At 32.4% G+C, this 24,902-nt stretch overlaps 2 long non-coding RNA genes across 2 annotated transcripts in view; both read left to right on the forward strand.

Moving 5' to 3' along the window:
• Window positions 1-10,872: 10,872 nt before the first annotated feature.
• Window positions 10,873-14,237, forward strand: LOC146999099 (uncharacterized). The gene is made up of 2 exons (XR_015040698.1): window positions 10,873-11,064; window positions 14,015-14,237. It is a non-coding gene; the product is annotated as an uncharacterized LOC146999099 (long non-coding RNA).
• A 5,845-nt stretch (window positions 14,238-20,082) lies between these two features.
• The window catches only part of LOC118189659 (uncharacterized), a 48,160-nt gene continuing 43,340 nt past the window's right edge, over window positions 20,083-24,902 (forward strand). The window contains exon 1 of the long non-coding RNA XR_004758297.2: window positions 20,083-20,269. This is a non-coding gene — a long non-coding RNA (uncharacterized LOC118189659). The remainder of the gene's footprint in view (window positions 20,270-24,902) is intronic.

Below are 24,902 nucleotides of genomic sequence, written 5' to 3' on the forward strand. Positions count from 1 at the left end.
CCTAGACGAGGATAGCAGCGATTCTGATACAGGACCCAGAGGAGACACCACCATACGTCTAAGAAAGCCCGTGCGGAAAACTAACTCCTCGGATAATTCTGATTCGTCGAGAATACCGCCTTCGGTGACGACTGCAAATGAAACTTCCGAAAATATGGAAACGGTCCCTAACGAAACTCCAGCTCGAGACGCAGCCAATCTGGATGCAGCACCTTTTAAAAGAACACCGCCGATAATAACTAAAGACCAAAGGAAAAATTTCATGCAACTCAAAGCCTTACTAAACGGATATAACCTCTCTACTAACAGAGATTACTACGGACAACTTATTAGCCGAGGAATTAAAATACATGCTCACAATCCTACCACCTACAGCCAAATCATTAAAGTATTAAAGATAAAGGTGAGTTTTATCATTGTTACGAGCTGCCAGAGACCAGATATGTAAAAGCAGTCATCAGAAGCCTTCCATCTTATATCAAATCGGAAGATATAGAGGAAGAACTCAGAGAAAAAAGATATAGTGTTATCAGAGTCAAACAAATGAAGGGTCGCCGTGACGGAGAAATAATAAATTTACCATTGTTCCTTGTGACTTTAAAAAGAGAGGAAAAGAGCAATGCCATCTTCCATGAACATTTTGTGCTTGTAATGAAAATCAAAGTCGAATGTTAGAAAGGAAGAGCTGGGCCCTTGCAGTGTTTTCGCTGTCAAAGGTTCCACCACTCTCAAAGTAACTGTCACCACGCCCCAAGCTGTGTTTGCTGCGGTGAGGAGCATGAATCTTTCAAACGCAAAAAAACCACTCCTCCAAGGTGTGCGAATTGCCTTATGGAAGGACACGCAGGAAACTACAGAGCATGTGAAAGATTTCCCAAGACGAAACCTTTCTCTCAACTGAAACCATTTACAGATCGAGTCTTCACAAACAAATCATATGCTGAAGCCCCTGAAAGCTCTGCATCAGCCCCTGAATCTCTCATGGAAGCTAAAAAAGTGCTTTGTGACTTACGGGCCATCGTTTCCATCATCCAGGAATCTGGAATCACTCAAATCTTAAAGCAATTAACTACTGATAAAGCTTCACTTCCTGACAAAACCCAGCAACATGAATAAAACTACCGTAACTGTGAATCTCATCCGTTTCGCCATCTAGAACTCCAAAGGCCTCCAGAACCGTTTATATGAACTTCATAATTTTCTACAGTATCATGATATTGATATTGAAGTTACAGAAAGTAAAAAGTTACAGAACATATGTCCAACCATTAACGAAACCCATGCACAACAGTGTCACCGTCTCAGGATTGCAAATTATTTACTTTACAGGTGTGATAGAATTAGTCATCCTGGTAGAGGTGTTTGTATATACGTTAAACGCACGTTGCAATCATGTTAAATTAAGGAAAGCAGAGATTTTAACTATGAACTAGTTATAGTTTGTGTGACTTTACCAGTTTTTAAAAATATTTATTTCATTTCTCTATACAACTCGCCTAATATCAGGCTTAGTTATAACTTATTAAATGCCTTTTTGCCAAATGATATCCTGACCGTCCTCGCAGGGGACTTTGCCTCGCAGGCAAAGAATACTGCCTGGAACTGTCGACAATACAATGCAAATGGCAAAATTTTATATAATTACATACTTAATAATCCTATTTTAATTCATGCACCGAATGATTATACTTATCGTCCAGATAGAATCGAGTACTCTGATATATTAGACGACGCTTTGTCTACCACTGCTATTCCCATTACTACTGAAGTACTTCAAGAACTTTCATCTGACCACCTGCTCGTTATCGCTTATCTTGGAATTACTAAAACTGAAGCTCGTACTCTTAACACAATTACTGACTGGCCTCTTTTTGAAAAAAATCTTATGAGTGATCGTATTATTCCTCTTTATAACCTTAATACAGTGCAAGGAATTGAAAATGCTGTTTCTGCACTTACTGAAAATATTAAAAGTGCTATCGCAGAAGCAAGTGACACTAAACCACTTAAAGATAACAGCCTTCGACTCCCTAATTACATTCGCATCATGATTAGACAACGCAACAGAATGAGAAAATCCTATCACGTGACATGGGACCCACGAATGAAACGCGAAATCAATAAACTTAATAAAGAAATTCAGAAAGACATAAAAAATTATAGAGAAGAATTATGGTGCGAGAAATTAATTAATATTGACACTAGAGATGGGTCATAATGGACATTAATTAAAAATCTTAAATCACACTATACTAGAAATCGCTCTCTTATCCATAGTGAAGCTCTCGCAGTCACTCATCAGGATAAAGAAAATGTGTTAGCGACTTATCTAGAGAAACAATTTACACCTAATGAATGGCCAAATAATAAGGACTTTGAACATAGCACATTGACGCATGTCAAAGACTGGTTAAATTCCCCCACTGCTAGAAAATTAAATTCACCAACCCAGCTGAGATTAAAGAAATTATCAAGAAACTCCACCCCAGGAAAGCACCGGGAATAGATGGCATCACAAATAAAGCTATGAAATGCCTTCCCAGAAACACGATCGGAATAATAGCAAGTATTTTCAATACTTGCCTTTCATCCTCCTACTTCCCCAAATTATGGAAAACTGCTAAGGACATCTTAATACCAAAACCTGGGAAAAACCACTCACAGGCTGACGGATACAGGCCCATTAGTTTACTGCCTGTATTAAGTAAAATATTTGAAAGAATTATTCTCAGCCGAATGAAAAATTATCCTCAACGTCTTCCGCCGGAGCAGTTTGGCTTTAGAGAGAAGCTCTCGACAGCAAAACAAATTCTTCGCATTACGGAGTATTATGGAGCTGCTTTACATAATAAATTGAATGTTGTTATCCTCATGCTGGACGTAGCGAAAGCTTTCGACCGCGTCTGGGGTGAGGGACTCATTGCAAATCTAATCAACCTTAATTTTGAAAGAGAAATTTTTTTGATCATCCTCTCATTTATCTCGGACAAGACTTTTAAAGTGTACGTGAAAGGAGCTTACTCCTCAGAACGTAATATGCAAAGTGGACTACCTCAAGAGTCTTCTTTAGGCCCTATACTCTATTTATTTTATGCTGCAGACTTCCCTAAACCCAACAGTAACGACTCCATTCTTGCATGTTACGCAGATGATACTGCCCTGGCAGTTAAGTCTGCGAACATTAACTTCGCTATTAAGAAACTACAAGCTTTCATTCCAAGTATCGACTCATGGTGTGCGAATTGGAAAGTGAAGATTAATGCTAAAAAATCTCAGTTATTGATCCTTCGCAGAAGAAAAAGGATAAGCAAGTGAAGAATCACCTTCTCCTCTTTAATGAAAGAGTTCCTATAACGAAAAGTGCCAAATATCACGGAATCGCTCTTAATGATCGTCTTACCTAGACTGACCATATCAACAATGTTCGAACCACTGCACTAAAAATTATCAAGTATTCGCTTCCTATACTCGGTAAATGAAGAAAAAGGCTAGAGGGCGCTGTTGCTCGCTTAGTTGTAGAGAATAAAGTTTGTTCATGTTGAAGGCGGCGGCCTAAGAATACGCTCTGTATATAGTAATTAAAATATTGTTTAAAATGTAAAAGTGTTAAAATTAGTAAACTCACTGAACCACCATCATCTGATTTGGAGATGCACAAAATTATTAGATGGTGCATCGGCGTAAGGAATTAAGGCTTTGTGAAGATTTTAGGTGTTCGATCCAAGTGTTTCGATTTCAATGGATATTTCATATTCAAGTGACAATGGAATTCCAAATAAAGGTAGGGAAATCTTAAATTAATTATTTAGTGATTATTTGTAGTACATTAGTAAGTATTTATTATTGCTGTCGTGGGTGTATTTAAATTAAATAAAATGGAAGAGAAGTTAGATAGATTGAAACGTAAACGTTCCACATTGAGATCGTCTGTTACTAGGTTAATTAAAGTGATTGAAGATAAATTAAAAATTGAAGGGGATGAAAATTTGATTAAAGAATTACGAGAATTGTTTGAATTATTAACCGAAAAGAAAAATAATTTAAGAACGCTTGATGATGAAATACAAGAGTTAATTGATGTTAACTTAATTGAAGAAGATTGTAGTATAAGCGAAGAATACAATGACAAATGTATAATTGCTTGTAGTCAAATTAAGCAGTTTCTAGGTACGGTTACCGCAATACCGCCAGCGAGGAATCCCCAAAGTTCTGATTTAAACCAGTCTAGTGGTAATGGAATTTTGCATGTAAGTTCCAGTTCTAGTGGGAGTAGTACGCTGAAATTACCAAAATTAATGATTGATAAATTTTGGGCAGACCCCAAACAATGGAATGAATTTTGGAATAGTTTCGAAAATTCGATACATAAAAACGAAACGCTTTCAAAAATACAAAAATTTGTATACTTAAAAACATTCTTAACGGGACAAGCTTCGAATGTTGTGTCAGGCTTTGAGTTAACAGAAAGTAATTATGATAGTTGTGTAGCATTACTAAAGGACAGATATGGTCGAAAAGACCTGATCATTAATTCATTCATGAATAAAATTCTCAATTTAGAAGCCGTTAAAAATTCTGCTAACGTAAAGGCTTTACGTAAATTATATGACGAATTAGAAGTTTCGATTCGTAATTTGGAAACTTTAGAAGTAACTTCTGGCTCATATGGACATTTATTAATTCCAATATTATTAAAATTAATTCCGGACGATTTAGTTTTGGAATTTAATCGGCAAAGACGATCGAAAGATAAAGTTGAAGTTTCGGAATTAACACAATTTATTAAAACGGAAATAGAATGCAGGGAAGTTTCAAATCTAGTATTAAGCGAAAGGAAAAATCCTGTGCCTCCGCGAGTCGATCAGTCAAAATATGAAACTAGAAAATATGTAAAAAATACACCCACGGCTGCATTTCATACTGCAGTTAACCGAAAATGCATCTTTTGTGATAATTTGCACGAGTCATTTAAATGCGAAGTGAATGTTTCTGATAAATTAAAGAAACTAAGATCCGAAAACCGCTGCTTTTCTTGTTTTAAAAAATTCCATACTTCAAAAAGGTGCTGAAATAAAACTAAATGTAATAAATGTGGCGGTATGTATCACAATGAATCGATTTGTACTAATAAATCCCTTGTAAACAAAAAGTTGGAACAAGGTTATTCCAAAAATGAAACTGAATCTCTGACTTTGAATTCTGAGGAAAGAAATAAAGTTCAAAACTTAAAATTGATTGCTTCTGTTCCTCAATGTGATAATAATAATGACTGTAATGCCAGGGAAATATTATTACAAACTTGTACAGTTTATGCTTGTTCTAAGTATAAATCAAAATTAACTAGATTAATTCTTGATCAAGGCAGTCACAGATCCTTTATAACGAAAAAATTGGCCGACCATTTAAAACTTACTCCAATCCATTATGAAAGACTTTCTGTTTATTCATTTGGTGCGACGAAGACAATGAATCATTCCTATCCGGTCGTTGAAATCGAAATTCAGAATTGGAAACAAAATAATAAAATAAAAATTGAATGTTTGATCTCGGATGTTATTTCCTCGGCGTCCATCAGTGTGCCTAGTAAACAAATTGCAGACTTCATGGAGCATATGGGGTTGCAGATCGCCGATTGCGCAAGAAAAAATAACATAGATGTTGAGATATTAATTGGAGGGGATGAATTCTGGAATGTAGTTTATTCTGAAAGAATTAAAATATCTGAAGGGTTGTACGCAGTCAGTTCTGTGTTTGGTTGGGTTGCCGTAGGAATCGAGAAAAATAAAACAAACAAAAATTGTTCTGAAAATTTAGCGGTAATGACAAACACTGTTGTGTTGAAAGATTTAAAAGGTTTTTGGGAATTAGAACATATGGGAATTAATGATTCTGATGATTATTCCGATATTGACTGCGAAATAGTAGACCAGTTTGAAAGAAATTTGTAGTTTAAAAACGGAAGATATGAGGCAAATTTAATCTGGAAATACAGTCCAAATAATTTAGGAAATAATTTTGAGGTAGCTAAGAAACGATTCGCAAACCTTCACAATAAACTAAGTAAAACTCCGGAGAATTTTCAGGAATATAAAAATATAATTGAGAACCAGATATTAGAAGGAATTGTGGAGGAATGTCCAAATAATGATACAAATTTGGGATATTTTATGCCTCACCGAGCAGTGATACGACCTAGTGAAACTACTAAGGTAAGAATTGTGTACGATGCTAGCTCAAGGACAGAGGACACGAATTCGTTAAATGACTGCCTTGAATCGGGACCTAATCTAAATCCAAATATACTAGACATTATGTTAAATTTTCGTAAGTTTAAGATAGCGTTTTGTGTAGACGTTGAAAAAGCCTTTTCGATGATAGGAATTGCTGAAGGTGATAGAAAATTTCTAAAATTTCTTTGGTTTAATGAAAATAATGACTCCTTTAAGATTATGCAAATGTGTCGCGTAGCTTTCGGTTTGACTATATCTCCTTTAATTTTGGCCGCCACTATAAAATATCACATTCGAAAATATAAAGATAAAATGCCGGACAGTTTCCAAATGTTAAATTCTTCTGTCTATGTCGATGACCTATATTTTGGAGCAGGAACGGTTGAAGATGCATATCGGTTATCTGTAGATGCGGTTAACATATTTAAGGATGCTGGGATGAATTTCAGAAAATTAAGAACTAATTCTAAAACATTAAACGATTTATGGGTCTTAAATGGGATTAAGGAATCAGACAACAAATTAACTAGTGAACCGAATTTCTTAGGCATGATTTGGAATTCCCTTGAAGACTATATAAAGTTAAATTTAAAAAAATTAATTGACTTTTCTACTGGAAACGATTTTGCTACAAAAAGGAAACTTTTGCAAAGCATCGCCCAAATATACGATCCATTTGGATTTATTGCACCCTTTGGTATTCGGGCGAAAATTATTATGCAAGAAATCTGGTGTTCCGGTTCTGACTGGGATGAGGTCCTTACTGCAAAGATTAAGGACAAATTCTACATTTGGCGGGAGGAACTTAATGATTTAACTGAAATATCGATTCAGCGAAATTTCTTTGATGACGATCCAATGAATATAAGCCTTCACCTATTTTCGGACGCTAGTCCTAAAGCATATGGGGCCATCTCATATTTCAGATATTGTACGAGTGATTCTAAAATTAAAACTTCCTTTATCATGTCGAAATGCAGAGTTGCACCTTTAAGATCAATCACGCTTCCTCGTTTAGAGTTAATGGGAGCACTCATGGCTGCTCGAATGTATAAATATTTGAAAAAATTGTTTGGTGATTTAATTGAGGATGTTTATTTTTGGAGTGATTCCGAAATCGCCATTACTTGGATTAAAGGTTCGCCAAATAATTGGAAACCATTTATCGCCAATCGTGTTACAGAAATACAGAGTATGCAACAAAAAATTGTGGAACCATTGCGAAGGGAAACAAAATCCTTCCGATTTACTAACTCGAGGAATTAGTGCTCAGTCACTAATTAAGAATGATTTGTGGTGGCATGGGCCACACTGGTTACGTTTTCCTATTGAAAGCTTTCCAAAACAAAAGAAATTAAAACCAAATTCAGAATCGTTGGAGTTAAGAAAGAGTATTATTTTGACTGCACCTGTAATTAACAATGAATCCCCAATTTTGCATATAGAAAAATTCAGTTCTTTAGGAAAATTACTTCGAATTACTGCCTATGTATTTAGATTTATTGGGAGGCTTCGGAAAAGGTCTACAGAGAATGGACCTTTAAGTGCTTTTGAGATTAAAGCAGCTGAACATTATTGGGTAAAAATTACGCAACGAGAATCGTATCAAGCGGAAATAATTAAGTTATCAAATAAAAAATCAATTCTCGATTCTTCCATCTACTCCCTTAATCCAAGGCTTGATGAGGAGGGAATTCTTCGGTTGAAAGGTCGCATTCAATTTGCAGACTGTCACGAGAATTTAAAACATCCTATTCTATTACCCTCAAAATGCAAGTTTACCGAGTTGATCATCATGGACTCGCATGAAAGGGTATTCCATGCTGGAGTTAATTCGACACTAACTCAGATCAGAGACAAATATTGGATCATTAAGGGAAGACAGCGTGTTAAGACTATCATCAGAAAATGTGTGATATGCAAACGATATAGTGCTCGTCCTGGGGTACAGGATATCGCTTCACTTCCTCCAGACAGAATTCAAGAGTCGCCTCCATTTGCTGTGACCGGGTTGGACTTCGCCGGTCCATTTTTTACGAAAGACAGGCAAGGTAAAGTTTACATGCTGTTGTTAACGTGTGCGGTCACTCGTGCCTTACATATAGAGATAGTAACTGATCTCAGCACTGAAAGTTTTTTGCTAGCTTTCCGAAGATTTTTAGCTCGCCGAGGACTGTGTACCACCGTGTACTCCGATAATGCCAAGACTTTTAAAAGAGCTGATAAAGAACTAAAACATATTTTTAAAACTTTGAGTGATTCATCTGTGAAAGAATTATTTTCTGCTAGAGGCATAAATTGGAAATTTATTATTGAGAGGGGTCCATGGTGGGGAGGGTTTTGGGAGCGTATGGTACGAACCATAAAATCCAGCTTGCGAAAAATTATTGGTCGATCATCCCTTACTGTGAAAGAGCTTGAAACAGTGCTCATTGAAATCAAGGCAATGGTTAATTGTAGACCAATTACCTACGTGTTTACCGATCCCAATGAACCTTCTCCACTAACACCCTCTCATTTTCTGGTTGGTAGACGATTGCTATCTCTGCCTGCTAATAAAATAACATCAAATAATTTGACTGGGTCAAGAAATTCAATTATTAAACGATATAAATACCATCAAGATATTTTAAATCATTTTTGGAAGCGTTGGAGATCAGAGTATCTTTTTAATCTGAGATCTGCCAATATTTGTCCTCCACACTCTAACGCATCTCAGTTTAAAATCAACGATATTGTCTTGATTCATGACGACAAACATCCCAGAAATCTTTGGACAATAGGTAAAATTTTGGAATTAATGCCAGGCAGAGATGGTAAAATAAGATCTTGCATAATTAAAACACCTACTGGTACCTTAAAAAGGCCTATACAATTGTTATATAATATGGAACTTAACTAATGTTTGTATTTTGTATTTTTAGGTTTGATTCTCCTGACCTTGCTGATAGGTATCATTTAATGTTTTGTAAAATTTTATGTGCTTTTATTATGTATGCATGTTTGTTATATTTAACCATTTCTCCAGGATTTATTGTCGAAATATTAATTGAATATTCTAGAATATATTATTGAAAGATGAACTCTCCACCGAGTTCAGGTGGGGAGTGTTGTGTAATTTGAAGAAAAAGGCTAGAGGGCGCTGTTGCTCGCTTAGTTGTAGAGAATAAAGTTTGTTCATGTTGAAGGCGGCGGCCTAAGAATACGCTCTGTATATAGTAATTAAAATATTGTTTAAAATGTAAAAGTGTTAAAAATTAGTAAACTCACTGAACCACCATCATCTGATTTGGAGATGCACAAAAGTAAATACTCTAAAATGGATATGGGAAGAAAATACTTGTTTATCTCTCCACAAATTAGACTTAATTTGACTTATGCATCACCTGCCTGGGCGGCAGCCAAAGACTCAGATGTAAGCAAACTCCAAATCGTTCAAAATAAACTCCAGCGTATTATCACGAACACACACTATTATGTCCGCAAGAAGACCCTCCATGAGGACCTCAAAATCGATATCATAGCGTACATCTGCGAAAAATTAATGATAAATTCTTCAAAAATGCGCAGGAGTGTAACTTTATGAATCATTTCAACATGTTTCATTATGAAGTTCTCACGGATGATCGATTTCTTCGACCTTTCGCAGCATACATACTTAGTGGAAACGAAAATTTCCCCACCTAATACCAAGTTAGTGGAAATTTTGATCTGTACATAGTGATTTTACTCTTATTTTCTTTTACTTTACTCCAGAATATTGCGTTTCTTCAATATTCAAGAAGCAGTTCTAAAAGTTAGCACCTGGGAGAGTGACCTCCCACGTGACCTAAGAACTTGAGTTCTATGCTCAGCCTTATTGTAGGACTTTCTGCATTTTTAGGACTGAAATTTCTGATATTCCTTATATTTATCATGTTGAAGAACATGGTCCGTTCACGTGATATGTGACTGCTTATTCTAAGTATGCTCTGGGATAGACAACTTGAATTTGTATGTATGTATTTTGTGTTAACATTTGTTCTGCATTTATTCTGTTATTTTGTAACTCTTACTGAAATTATTGTATATTTGCTTTCTTGAAACATCTTCGACTATTATAATGAAAACACGATTCTGTTTACACCACCCCCATCACGTTATCATGGACTCCGAACTTCAACTTACAGGACTGCTAGAATGTATTAAGTGATGACATTTTGTTTATTCCATATGTTGTTACTCTGATGATTACTAGAAAAATTTCCCTTTTATGTAATTATTTCCGCAATTTTGTACATTAAATGTTTTCTTCAGCATTTCTAACCTGAAATCTCGCAATGTACCAACGACGACTTCATACCTCACGTGACAAGGTAGTCACGCCCTCTCAACATCTGCAATCCTGACTTAGGTCTCACTCATGCATTCTCCTACTTTCAGCGCTCTATAGCAACTAAGGGGCGAATTCAACTGCAACGCTCTGATAAATTGCAAATGTTAGCTCGCAAGAGGCGTTCCTGCTATCGGCTGCTAAAGTCCAATTCAAGTGCAACGCTTTACCGCTCTGGTAACTGATGACATCAAAATTGCAATGGGGAGCTGGTTTGCTCTCGTGCCAGGAGAGCTTGTCCGATAAACTACATCAATATCCAATGAGACTGCGTGTCGATGTAAACAAAAAACATCAGCTCCCATGATTCTTCTGAGCTTATGGTGAAGTGTTTACTGCGTTGTAGTGTGGTGTAACGAAGTGTTTCAGTCCTGAAAACGAAGGAAATATACAGACATGTAATGTAATGTGTACAACTTTATTTACTTTATAGATTCCCTCCAAAGTAATCTAGAGCAACAGGTGTGTGTAAAATATATTTTACTTTTCAGACAAAAATACTTGCTTTTTTAAATATAAACCACAATTTTTCCCATTTTCAAATTACAGCATTTGGTTTTTATTCTTCTAATAGTAAGTTTAGTTAAAAATTCAAATTTGTGTTATATTTTTATTGTTCAATGTAGATGCATGATTCTTCAGTGACAGTAGGCATGTTTACCATATGAAATTTAACTAGTTCTTGAATTATATAGTAATTAATAAGCCCATCTATGTGCAAGCAGATAAGCCTGCTGAACACTGCTATCCCAGTCTCTCTTAAAATCCAGGTGAAAAAGCTAGCTGCATGAGTGTTCTCTTCATTTTTTTAATGTATAACATGAATACTAAGTTTTCCATGCAGGCATTCCTTCCCTTAGACATTCATTATGTGATGCAACGGTTAAGATACCTGGATCAGTTTGGTGGTCTTTATAAATGAAAAGAGAAAAATACTTATCAGGAGAAGTACGTTGTTTTTGCAGCTTGCTTTTAGCATAACCAAACTATCAATATTTATCTAAGTTGGCAAACATATCAAAGGAAAAAAACATTTAACAAATTTTAAAATACTAATTTGAATTATTAAATAAAAATTATATGATAGTTTAAAAAAATACATTTTCCACAAATTTTTTGTCTAATTTTTTAGCACTGTTCTTCACTGCTTGTGCCAAGTGATCAGTTTCCACTAAAAAAAAAAAATCAGAGAATTACATAAACTTGATACTGCATGCCTTGTCTATGTACCAAATTCATCTCATAGTTGTTTCCATTAGAAATTTTTGTACTAAAATATTCTATTCCTGCAGAACTTTTAACACAGCTTCTTCTTTTGATGGTAAGCTCCACAAGCAGTATTTTAAATCTGAAATTAATCTAAAACAACTATTCGTATTTAAAAACCATTGGAACTTGAAATACAACATAAGAAACACATATGAAAATGGTGACATTGCTTGAATGAAAAATTGTCATGAGCATGTTACCTGAAAAATTTTGATGCATAATCATTGCCAGAGTTTGGCACATTTTTGAAAATTTGGTAACTTTTATTAAGATGGTTTCAATAATATGCAAATATCTTTTATTCTTATGATTGCTTCATTGTTTACTTTTCCCCTTTCCCTAGAGTGCAGTACAATATCACAAGTTTTCCAGCCAAATGCAGTATGCATTTCAAGTTTCTATACATTTATATAAATTTTAAAAGAGTAAAATATTGACAAAAACTGCATTAAGTTTTCAACTCTTGTTTTGTTTTTTATTAAAAATTTGCTACGATTATATATAATTCATTTTTTTTAATGTAAATGTTTTTAAGTATTTGTAGGATAAAGGCAAGTTACACTTATTCATTCTTTCTTTGATATAATACATGTAGCTCTTTACCTGAAATCAATGTTTGTCAAATTATTGTGCATAAATTAGAAGTATGCATGTTTCTCTTAAGTCAGTTATGTTTCAGGAACTATCTTTAGTGAATTGTATAGAAAATTGTGGACAAGGTGTTAGGTGTACAGGAACATGGTATATTATAAACATGTATAGTATCTCGTAGTATATAAACTCATAACTTTGATTATGCAGTATGCTTTGTATATTATTTCTGAAAGCATGTATATTTCAATCAAGATTGTTGAGGTTAATTGTGCTTCTTTTATGCTATCTCTGAAAGCATGCATATTTCAATCAAGATTGTTGAGTAAACTTTTCTGACTTTATGCTATCTCTGAAAGCATGTATATTTCAATCAAGATTCTTGAGTAAACTTTTCTTACTTTATGCTATCTCTGAAAACATGTATATTTCAGTCAAGATTGTTGAGTAAATTGTGCTTATTTTATGCTTTTTTTCTTTTTTACATTAGAAAATTCCACACTTTTATCACGAGGATGACATTTAGGAATGACAAGTTTGTATCTATTACATAAAATCTAATGTTTTCTGGATTCTTCTTTTCTTTTTCTTCCCAACAGAAAAACTTTAATGGTATAAATCAGTGGTTTTCAACCTTTTGACTTATAGTGTACCATCTATGCAAACACTGAAAAACATTAATACCACCACTAATTTTACAATGATTATTTTTCAATTCCTCAATAGAAATATTAAAAACATATATATATTGCCATTTGCACACTCTTTGTATTAAATATGTACACATAAAAAACTATTAGATTAAAAACTGATGATTACTTAATTATCAAAATTAAATTAATTGTTCACTTGATTTTCAAAATTTCAGTTATAATACTTTAATATTTAATTTCTTTATTTCTCCTCTTATTTCATTTAATGGTAAATTAGGATCCACTTTTTATTTTGGTGAGTATTTATATTTCAAATTTAACATGGAAAAAATCATTTTTCACACAAACAGGTCGTGCGAAAAGACGATACAAATTTGATAGCTTTATTTGAAATGCCTTTAAATTCTTTTTTTCAGTTCAGCCAAAAGTTAACAAGTGTGTCATTCAAATTTTCGAGTCAATTTCGATCAAAGGAAATTTCTATTAACTATTCTTTTCTTTATGAGATTTTTGAATTTAATAGTTAAAAATACTTTGTTTCTTTGCATACCACCGGCTAAGAACCGCTGGTATAAATTAATTATAACAGATGTAAATTAATATTTCTCATACAAAAGAGTTATTTCAATTCTTTTATTGTGAACATTATATACAGAGTATGTCTATTATTAAGAACAAGATTTTAAGAATTTAAAATAATAATCATTAAATCCTCTTGATCTATAAACAGTCTTAAAAATTATAAAGGGAAAAAAATTGAAAGTTAAAGAAATCACTATTATGAATTGTTCCTTTTTAGAGAAGTTTCATTGTTTAATTAATTATAAAAAGTGTTTTACATTATGAAATATAAAAATTAAAAATATTTGAATTTGAGTGAATATTAAATTTTCCCTCAGATAGAAGCTCAACTATTCGAAGCAGGAGACCGAAGAGAAAAAAGGAAGAGAGATGATATTACAGCTGCAGAAAAGGAAATAATTGAAATGCAGAAGAATATATTAATGTACTGTGTGAAATATGTGACTTGTATAAGCAATCAGTTGCAAATCAGACTGCTGTCATAGAAAATCAAAATATAATTATTAATTTATTAAAAAAATAAATCATGCATTTCAAATATTACAGTGTTTTCATTCTTGTATATATTTCTGCAGTGCGGAATTCATATTTTAATTGTAAAATTTACTACTTCCTTAATTTTATTAAATTTTGTGATTATGAAAATTATTTAAAAGAAATTCACAGATCCATTATATGACATAAACATTATAATAATTTTAATACCACTATTATAAGTCTCGTGAAAATATTTATGCATTTTACACAGCAATTATCTTTTTCCTGGAGGAAATGAGAATATGACCTGTATGAATCTAGTCAATGTATTACAAATTTTAATTTTCAGATATAACATGAAATGAATTAAATTGTTTTTCAATTATGTTAATAAGTTATATGAATGAGATGTGGTATTAAAAATTTCATTTCTTTTTATCATTGAAGAAATAACATTCGATATCCTGCAGCTCCATAACAATGGCAGATAAAATTGGCATTCTAATTTCGAAGTTCTAAAAATACAGAGTAACTTAAAGATGACAACTATTAAAGTATGGCTAATGTCTAGTTTACAATAACAATGTTAAGTGAATCAGACTGTATTTATTTTCCCCTTCTCTTTTTTTGGCTGAAAAACAATTTATTATACACTCATGATTTTATTTAAATGTATTTCTTTTAATGGCAAACCCAGAGGTAAGTATGCAGTAAGTTATTATAGTGAATGCGTAATTATGATATAAATCTAAATTGAGCAAACAATCTCTCCCTTACTTTAATGTTTTAAAATCTAGAATTAAAAGAAAAATGTATGTTCTTTAAATAATACAAGAGGATATGGAGGCATAAATCATAGGCTGTTTATTCTTTACATATTATGCTAATCAGGAATTGCAGCAAAACCCTGCTTAATCGAAGAATACGCTCACAGGAATGGTGGAGGAAAATTGAACTGTCCAATATTTGTTTTGCCCACCACCAACAAGCCTGGGTATACATAAACAGTATAGAGTGAAATAATTGTTTTTAGGAAATGCATTTAAATATCTTTGACAGAATATGTCAGTTTTAACTTGAATAATAATAAATAAGCATGAAGTTCTTATGCTATTAAATGTGTATTGTCACATGGAAATTTTCTATCTTGTCTCACGGAAGGGAAACATTTGACTTTTTGGAAAAAACTGAATTTTGATGCAGTAAATCTTATTGCCAAGTTTGAGATAAATTAAGTGCAATGCTAATTCATAGTGACTTACTATTGTAAATCATGACTGGCATACCAACACTGAAATATATATATATCGAGTCTATTAAGTTATTTCTGGTAGTCAAGAGTTTTTAAACATAAATGATGGAAACGAGAAATTCAGAGGGAAGAACAATAATGATAAAATTTGTCAGTATGCATTTGAAACCAGGGCAAATAAAATTATTTAGGATTATTATTATCAATTAAAATCAGAGTTGTGAATTTAGTTACAGGTTCAAATATAAACCATGGCTTGTGGGTCCCCAAGAATATATTATGAAAGTAATTTTTTCATAACAATGATTTATTATCCATGAAGGAGGTTTCACCTTTGCCAGAGGTTCATTGTTGCCCACTTTGGGTTTTTATTATAGAGTTTCAAAATTTAAAATTAATTCATTGTGCAATGCAATTTCAACATGCACTGACTGAAAACTTTCTGAAGGTACCAACTCATCATCTTCAAACACATCAATCTCAGGATTTTCAACACAATATCTTAAGCATATATTATGTAAAATGGCCACCAGATATGACCATTTTACATATTTTGCTTTGTGAATACAATAGTGTTCCACCAGTAACGTACAGTACCCTAAATCTTGATTTGATCTCTATAGCTGCAGGAACTTTTCTGTGCTTCTCATTATAGAGATATTCCCGTGATAAAATGGGATTATAATCCACTATCTCCCAAAGATATGCACAATGCGACAAAATACTATCTAGATTTTGTTAGAGTCCACTCAAACTCCATATAAATGCATCATGAGTAGTGCCTGGCCATTGTCCTACAGCATAGAGAACTAACTCTCAGACCAGCATCCCGTACCTAGAAAAACATAAATCGTAAGTCAAAAGAAAGTTTCATCTGAAATTTTAATACACAGATTTTTAACATTGAATATAGTTGATATATTAATAAATCAGTCTTTTTAAGGAGTTTACTTTCCATTTTTAACAAAAATATGTCACTGTTTTTTCATTATTAAAAATATGCAATAAAACGTTAAAACAAACAAAACAAAAACAAAAAAAAAAAAAAAAAATTATAGCTACCCTTTTTTCATTAAATTGTAGTAAAGAGGTGATTCTAAAAGCTTTTGTATTATTTAATATCAATACTTCACTATAATTATAGTATAGATAGCTTTTTGTTATTATTATTTGAATAATAATAATAATAAAACATTCTTGCAGTAATTTGAAATGACTATAATATTATACTTATTATCATATATTTCTTACCTTTTCACCATTAATGGAAAATTTATTTTTCCGGTTAATGAAGACAAAACAAAAATTAATATCGCACCACACTCGCAACATCTGCGGTTTCATTTGAATGTAACCCAAAATAATTCTTGGTAAGCTAGGTAGAATCACATTTGTGATTGCACTCCAGTTCTTTTACAGCTGGTCGAGAGAATTAACATCTACTGTATGTGGAAATAGCGAACGAAACAGTAAGAAATTAGAACAATTACCTGTAGACAACTTGTATTCATAGCATTCTAAAATGAGCTTTTGGTAAAATTTGACCGCAAATAAAACAGTAGTAATGAACGAATGTTTTTTCACGAAGTGGGTCCAATACTTTCACAGCAGGGCTATTTCATGTATTCTGCAGAGAGACTGATGTATGGTTTGTTGTAACTGCTGTATACAAATGTCTGGCTCAGAATTCCACAGCAGCAATTGGCACAACTTTCATGGTTGATGGTATAATATGGAGGTACCAAAAATTAGTATTATCACAGTAACTGCAAGATGGCTTACATTTCTAAAACTCAGTTAACACATTTCATGCAGAAAGAAAATATTATCCAGTTTCATACTTAAATCAAGGTCACTGAAATGTGGTAAAAGCAATCTGCTTAAGAAAAGAGATGCCTCTGTAGAGGACTTTCTATGGAAAACTGGTTTTCATTCCCATTATACATGGGCAAAACCAATGTCGTGTAATATAATAATCTATTAGTACAATAAATACATTTAATTTGTTTGCATTTATTTATGTCATGCTGCTTTTTGTGTAATTTAGTATGATAACCTTATAAGTTTATTTAATTCTGCTCATGGTCTACGGAAGTAAGGTAAGTCACCTGTTATGAGAATATCAAGTTATTAATATTTATGTGAAAGTCTGCAATAACTTTTCATATCATAAGAGATTTACGAATGTGTATATAACTTACATGTGTAGTTATTATGCAAGATCTATAGAAAGTATCCAAAATTACCATGACATTAATCACACTGTACGAACAGGCAAGTCAATATACATTAGGAGAAAATTAACTAATATTTTGGGGGATGAAATGCTATTTTACACATGTGAACTGTTTAAACAGCTGAGAAAAATTCATGCTTTTTCCCCTACAGTTACAGAATATATATATACATTGTTTCATAAGAATAAAAAGTAAAGTTAAATTTAAATAATTCTCATGCGCCATTGCTGCAAAGAATTAAATTTGAATTTAACAAATATTCTCTCTTCATATAAAGTTAATTTAAATTATGAAATTTTAATTGCATACATATCAAAGATTAATTATTGCTGTGAATTAATTTACTATATCATTGAAATTCTGAGAGCATATGTAAATTAAATGCACGTATCTAAAACCATGAAAAAATATATAATATTCCAAAAAACTAATCCCTAATATATACATATATATATATATCTCAAAGACAGGCATATGCATAATTTCTGTTAGAGAAACAGTTTCTCCGAGATTACGTTTTAGAGTAATTAAAACGAAAAATTAATGATGATATTATTACTGCATTCCAAAATTCGCAGTAATTAACGATTTCGATCATTACTACGAAAAAAAAACGGGATGAAAAAGAAAGAATCCTGATACAATAACATTAAAAATTTGTGTGTTTACGTATAAAAATATATAATATTCTCAAATAGGTCATTTAAGCTTAGTCTTTGATTCGGAAACATTTCCAGAAGTATTTCAGTTTTCATAATCTAAAGTAAAAACAAACCTGCTTTTGCAGAGAATATCCATTGGCAGTTGCCTTCAGAAAAGGTTTCAATTCATTGAAGCAAACCGATTTAATCTGAATCAACTGATGAATTCACGCTCCGACATTTCAAAAGCATTACGACTGTCTCTTAAATGCCAAGGAATTTGATCAGCATTTTCCCGATATCTTAAACGTCTGAGCAAAATCACTTCAGCCATCTTGTTTACAGTCGCTGTTAAAAGTTTGCGGCAGGTCAGGAGTAGCCGCAAAATTCCTCTATGGTAGTGACGTATTTTCAGTAGGCGTGTCCGAAAAGCGTTGCACTTGAATCCGATTTTGCAATGCAAGTGCGATTACCATGACAAGCGTTGCACTTGAATTCGCCCCTAACTCAGCCGGAACAAAACTTGCAAATACTGCAAGTTAATCAGCAGCGAATCCAGCGGAACTTGGAAGAAATATTACATAAATTTTTCAGCCCAAAGAAATGTTTGAATTTTTCTTTTTTTTTTTTTTTTTTGTATAGTTAAAAAATTGTGAAGCTTTCTAGAAATGGTGTGTGTGGGTACTAGGCCCATCAACAGCCAAGTAATAAAATCACTGAATACTGGTAGTTCGGTCCACGGTACAAACCGTGGCAAATGGGATTCATGATATTTCTCATGTGTAACCGGTATATTAGTCAATTTGCTTTAGAATATCCTCCAGGAAGGCATCCCTCGCCTCAGGCAGATAGGCTTCGAATGCTTTGCCGTAAATAAATAAATCAAATAGCTATGAAAAAGCTAGCAAAATTTTTATAACGAAAATTTTATTTTTGCAGATTGCCTGAAAGTGAATATTAAATGTGCCAAACCGGAATCAATGAGAAAACTCAAATTAATTTAAAACAGAGCTTATTATGATGTCATTTTTTATGCTTATTTACAATCGGTTTTTATTTATTTATTTATTTATTATGCATACAAGCGACAGCAGCTGACCCATGCACGCAACTACCACACATGTGTTTGTGTACACTGGGAATAACATGCTTTATATTCAACCATCATTTCGCTGAACAGTACCTACCGGTTCTAAAAATGTAAAATGTAAATAACATCTGTATAGATTATTCTTTTTTTCATAATTCATTTCCTTTTTCTTAGAAGGTTTTTTTTACATTATTATTTATGAAAAAAATATACCTATGAGCCACAAAGTTAGTCAAATAAACAATTTTTGACAGTTTACAAAACTTCCAATGAAGAGCAGAATTTTTATATTTCTTGTTCAGAATTCCGACCATTTTTTTGTGACTTAAACTAATTTAATGAACCATAAATTTGTTAAAATGCAGTGTAATACTGACATAGCATCGCCTGATCATATCGGATGATACGTGCGCACAAGGCTATTTGCATTCAGACACTTTTACACAATTTACAAAATGAAATTTCTCACGCAATTAATCTTACACAATCTATTAAATCAGATTAGCAACTTTTATTTTTAATTAAATTAAGCTAAATAAATACTATCACAAGTTCTTTAGCATTGATGCGTTTGCGGCAGCATGGGTTAAAACGACATTCTCCATCATGAGGGATTGTGAGTTCTTGGATAAATCCCTTTTTTCCCTTTCTCATTCCGAAACCGGGCTATGATCAAAAGTGATTCTTGGGGGTCTAGACGCTTGTGGAGAGACGCCAAAGTTCTTTGGAGACGCTACATGGCGTAGGCGGTTGATATGAATTAAGTTATTATTGAAAGTGGAAAGATCCTGTTGCTATGTGATATCACCTTCAACAGCCCGAAATACAAGGATCCGTCAATGAGAAAACGTTTGGCCGTTCTTTAAATATTTGTGGTAAGTAATATTTTTCTGAAAATTGTTTTCTTGTGTGTGACTGGTATATTAAATTACATAATTGAAATTTACTTATACTTACATAGTTTATGTTACACATAATTTATTATATTACATGCACAATTTAAATTTACTTGTGCTTCGCTTGAATTGTACAGAAATGATAATCCAACAATAAATATAAATATTGTCTCTTTAATCAAATGAAGTATACCTGCGATTAGAAAGAAGCGAAAATTTTTTCTTCTTTATAGTAATGTAGTGCAGAAAAAGATGTGCTTTTAACTTGAGCAAGAGAATTCTCATTATATTTAATATTCAAATATTTATAACTAGAAATTATATTTAAAAATTAAAAGTTTAATAAGTCGCAGTCAAAGATGAAATTCATATCATATTAAAGCAGCTTTTTAAGCGGCATACGAAAATTTTAGACATTATAATAAAGCTTTCGAAAAGCTAATGAAAGCATTATTAATTAACACTTTTGATTTACTTCATGGGAAACATGCTTTGCAGAAGAAAATTCACTTCATGTAATCTGTTTGTCCTTATAGAAGTAACTAATATCTAGATTAACATATTTGAAGTAATTCCCTAGACTGCGATGCCTCTTGTTTTTTAGGCGATTCTTTTTTGAGCCAAGATCGGCGCCAGGAAGGCACAATTTCAAGATGGCCGCTACACAAAATCAAAATAAGAAGTAAAAGAATTGCACAAATGTCACTAAGATAAAATTTTACTGGTGATCAATAAACTTTTAGTATTTATCTAGAGTAAAAGTTTACAATTGGGTGCCTCTTGTTTTTTGGCGATTCTTTTTTTGACGCCAAGATCGGCGCCAGGAAAGATTTTATCGCCAAAATTTTACAAAAAATTGTCACTTATCGAAGGGTTACCCAATTCTACACTAGAGCCTTATCTAGTTTTTGTACTGTCACTTTCTTCCCTGTTCCAAGCTGAGAAAGCAAGACAGTATGACTTAATAATATGTGTGGCCATATACAAATAGTCATGAAATGCTTATATCCTATAAGGAAATGCTGGCATTTAAAATGAAAACAGTAAATTCATATTATTTTATAGGTTCAACTATTTTGCATTACATGTGTATCAACCATGTTTTACTAGTTATCTAAATGACATTTTGGCAAATCTGGCCTTAAACATATTTAATATTCATATATACAGCAGTATCATAAGTTTTTAAATCTGATCTACCTCTTAATAATGTTGAATCAGATTTGATTGCATTCCTCTTCTTATATATCAGGGGTGGCCAACATCCCTGATATATAAGAACTTGCGAGCCACATACAGCTCTTTGAAGGATTATCCGTGGCTCTCGATAAATGTACCCCAGTTCCCTTTTCATTTTTGTGTTATTATATTTTAAAAAATTATTATCGTTCTGTATGTGTTTCAAAATGTCTTTTAAATTACAGACAACAAATATGAAAGACTAAGTGCAACGTTGAAACAAATTTCATTTCAGTCCATCGTCTCTTGATTTTTTTCTGAATCCATTTCAAATTAACGTAATTCAAGGTGAGTTTTTCATTTCCAATATAATTATGACCCAAAAAGCATCTGGAGAATTAGAATTAATAGAGATGCAAGAAGATCAAGCTCTACAATTAAAATATAAATCAATGCTGAATATTTAATTTTGGAAATTTGTACCAGAATCGTAGTATCCTGAATTAAAAAAGGCTGTTTGTTGAATTATTTCAATATTCGGAACAACATACTTATGTGAATCATTTTATTCCACTTTAAAATTCGTGAAATCCAAACACCGATCAGTATTAACTAACCAGCATCTCAAAGAATTACTGAGAAATGCTGTCACCAATTTTTCACCAAATTTGAAAGAATTATCAAGAGAAGTAAAATAAATTTGTTTAATTTTTAATATTTAAATTCAATACACATATTTTGTACTTTTATTTATATGTTTTCAATAACTGTAATTTCTGTAAAAAAAATTAATACCTTTTAAATGCGTATTTTTGCAACTCGCCAAAAACTTCTGCTATATATTTTGCATATCTGTAGTTTTTGGGAATTCTGGTTTGGTGACAATTGCTTGATAATTTTGTTACATATTTATTGGGAATTTTTGGATTTTACTGGTGTTGAATTTCATTTCTTCCAAATATTTGTGAATTTGATTCTAAATTTCTTACCTTTAGTCTATAATTTATATATAAAGAGATAGATTTATGTACAATTTCTAAGTTTGTTTTGCAATTTAGCTAATGATATATTTTGATATATTACCTTCCTGCACTATAAAATGTATCTGACATAATTTTTTCTCCCACACTTAATGTTAAAATAAAATTATTTTTCATTACATTCTGTTTGTTCACTCTGTGATTCAGTGATCTTGATTTATATAAAATAAGGAATGGAAATATTTCACATAGGTTTTTTATCATTTATAAACTTGATCTAGTATTATATTCAGTCTGCTGAGATCATTTAACCTTTTGACAAACCTATTCAAAGCCATCTGAATAATCTTTACATTCGACCGTGAGCATTTCCTTTGTACAAGCCAGACACTTATAATGACTACTATGTAAACTTTCATTTACACACCAGTCAATTAAAGCTTTTTTTTCCCTTTTGTTCCATATCGTACAGAAATTTCATATTAATTTCATCACATATAGCCATTTTACAGTGCACAGCACAAAATAAGCTACACACTTCCTAACTGACATCCAAAGCAGAAAAGAAGCCCTTACAAATATTAAATATTTATTTAACCTAAAAACAAACTGACTTCTATATATAATCCTATATGAAGTCATTGCATACTATAGAAATTTAATAATATTGTGCTTTTGAATCCTACGTCCTAGTAATATCTGAAGAGTGATGAACCATTTTAATATGCATCTTATTTTGCAAGCTATTTTAAACAGTACAGTTTCAATGCCAGTTGAAGCAACCAAGAGGAACATGAGAAATGCTTTAACCACTTAAAAAATGCTGCCTCAGATTTCTTTGTAATTAACCATCTGCTGCTAAAATAATAATTAATAAGAAAATTATGGATATTTTATATATCAGCTATCTGTGCCATCCTTCATTATGTCTATCTATTTACTACATTCGTAGATAATATGCCAAAAATCAAGGAAAACAGTCAATCTGTTTCTTTTATCAGAATTGTAACATCTTAGTTTGTTTTCAGTTATATATATTTTATATGATCAAATTTATTTGCTTTATCACATGTCTAATTTACCAATTAAAATATTGGTTAATCTTTGGATTATGGTAACTTGGCGATTTTTTAGCGAAAATTTGGTGACCAACCCTGCTGCAGCAACCTTCTAGTTTTTGTTTGGACGCCATTTTGTTTTCACGAGGTAAAGGCATTTTTTTTTTCCAACAATCTGCTAGCCGAATTACGCTTATGCTAGAACTTTTATGGTACAAAAGTGCTTAATCATGATGAAGATTAGATGCGAAATTGGGAGAAAGTGCAGAGTTGCAAACTGCTTGCCACGCTTTTAAGAATTGCACATACACGGTATCGTCCATGTACACGTCGACCTATTTTCTGTTAAGAAAACATCCCAGAATTGCACAAAAATGGCATTGCGCACACTCTTGACTTTATTCATGTACACTGCTAAAGTCCTAGCTAGTAACCTTTATCGCTTTACCAAAATGTCGCCAAACTACCTGTTAGAACACTTTAAACACCATGACTTCAACTCTATTCAACTTCAGATACTAGATATAGTACCCAATCACAAAACACGAATTTTTCAGGAATCTCTCTATATACTAAAACAACGTTCACTTTATCCATATGGACTTAACACTTATATACATAGTCATAGAGATACTTCTAAGAAGTCTATTTTCAGCCAATTTAAACTCTACAGCATCAAAACGCAGAGAGGAAAAAGAGGAAGCAAAATAAAAAATAATGCGAGATTTTTATCCACTTTCGATACACTTGCATTGAAAAAACAATTGAAATGTTTTTTTGACTCAGACTGTTTTCCCAAGAAACTTCTCAACTGGTTACACTCCTGTACTAATAAATTCCTTATCAAACTAAAAAAATTCATTCAAGAAAGCTACGACGACATACAAATCATTAAAGACATGATTCTTGATTTTAGTCTTTTCAGACTCTCTAATAGTCTCACTCAACGCAAAATTTATTTTAAAGTCAATTTTCTGCATCCGCAGTTTGACAATATTCATTTCTCAAGAATCATCAGAGATTGTAAAGATTACTTCCCCGCAGTTGACACTATACCAGTGATTGCATTTAAATATCAAAGGACCTCAAGCAACTTGCTTACTAATCACCATGAAATAGATGAAACTGCAGAATGACATTGTAAGACACCAATTTACAGCAATTACGTAGATTCTAATCACCAGCACATAATTACTGGCAACCTGAATATCATACAAAACCATCAACTAAAAACACTAATGAGTTATGGTACAAAATTTAGACCAGTCAGAAACATGACTACAAATTACTGTTACAAGACTTTTGAAAACAACATCAACGAATTTATAGTTAAAGCAAGCTATCAACTGAATTTTCCCATAGATACCTTCTTAAAATGGAAAGCTAAAATTCTTC

The sequence above is a fragment of the Stegodyphus dumicola genome, chromosome 1 (assembly GCF_044657685.1).
Source record: "Stegodyphus dumicola isolate Sdum_Otavi_A_Nest chromosome 1, ASM4465768v1".
NCBI classification, from domain to species: Eukaryota; Metazoa; Arthropoda; class Arachnida; order Araneae; family Eresidae; genus Stegodyphus; species Stegodyphus dumicola.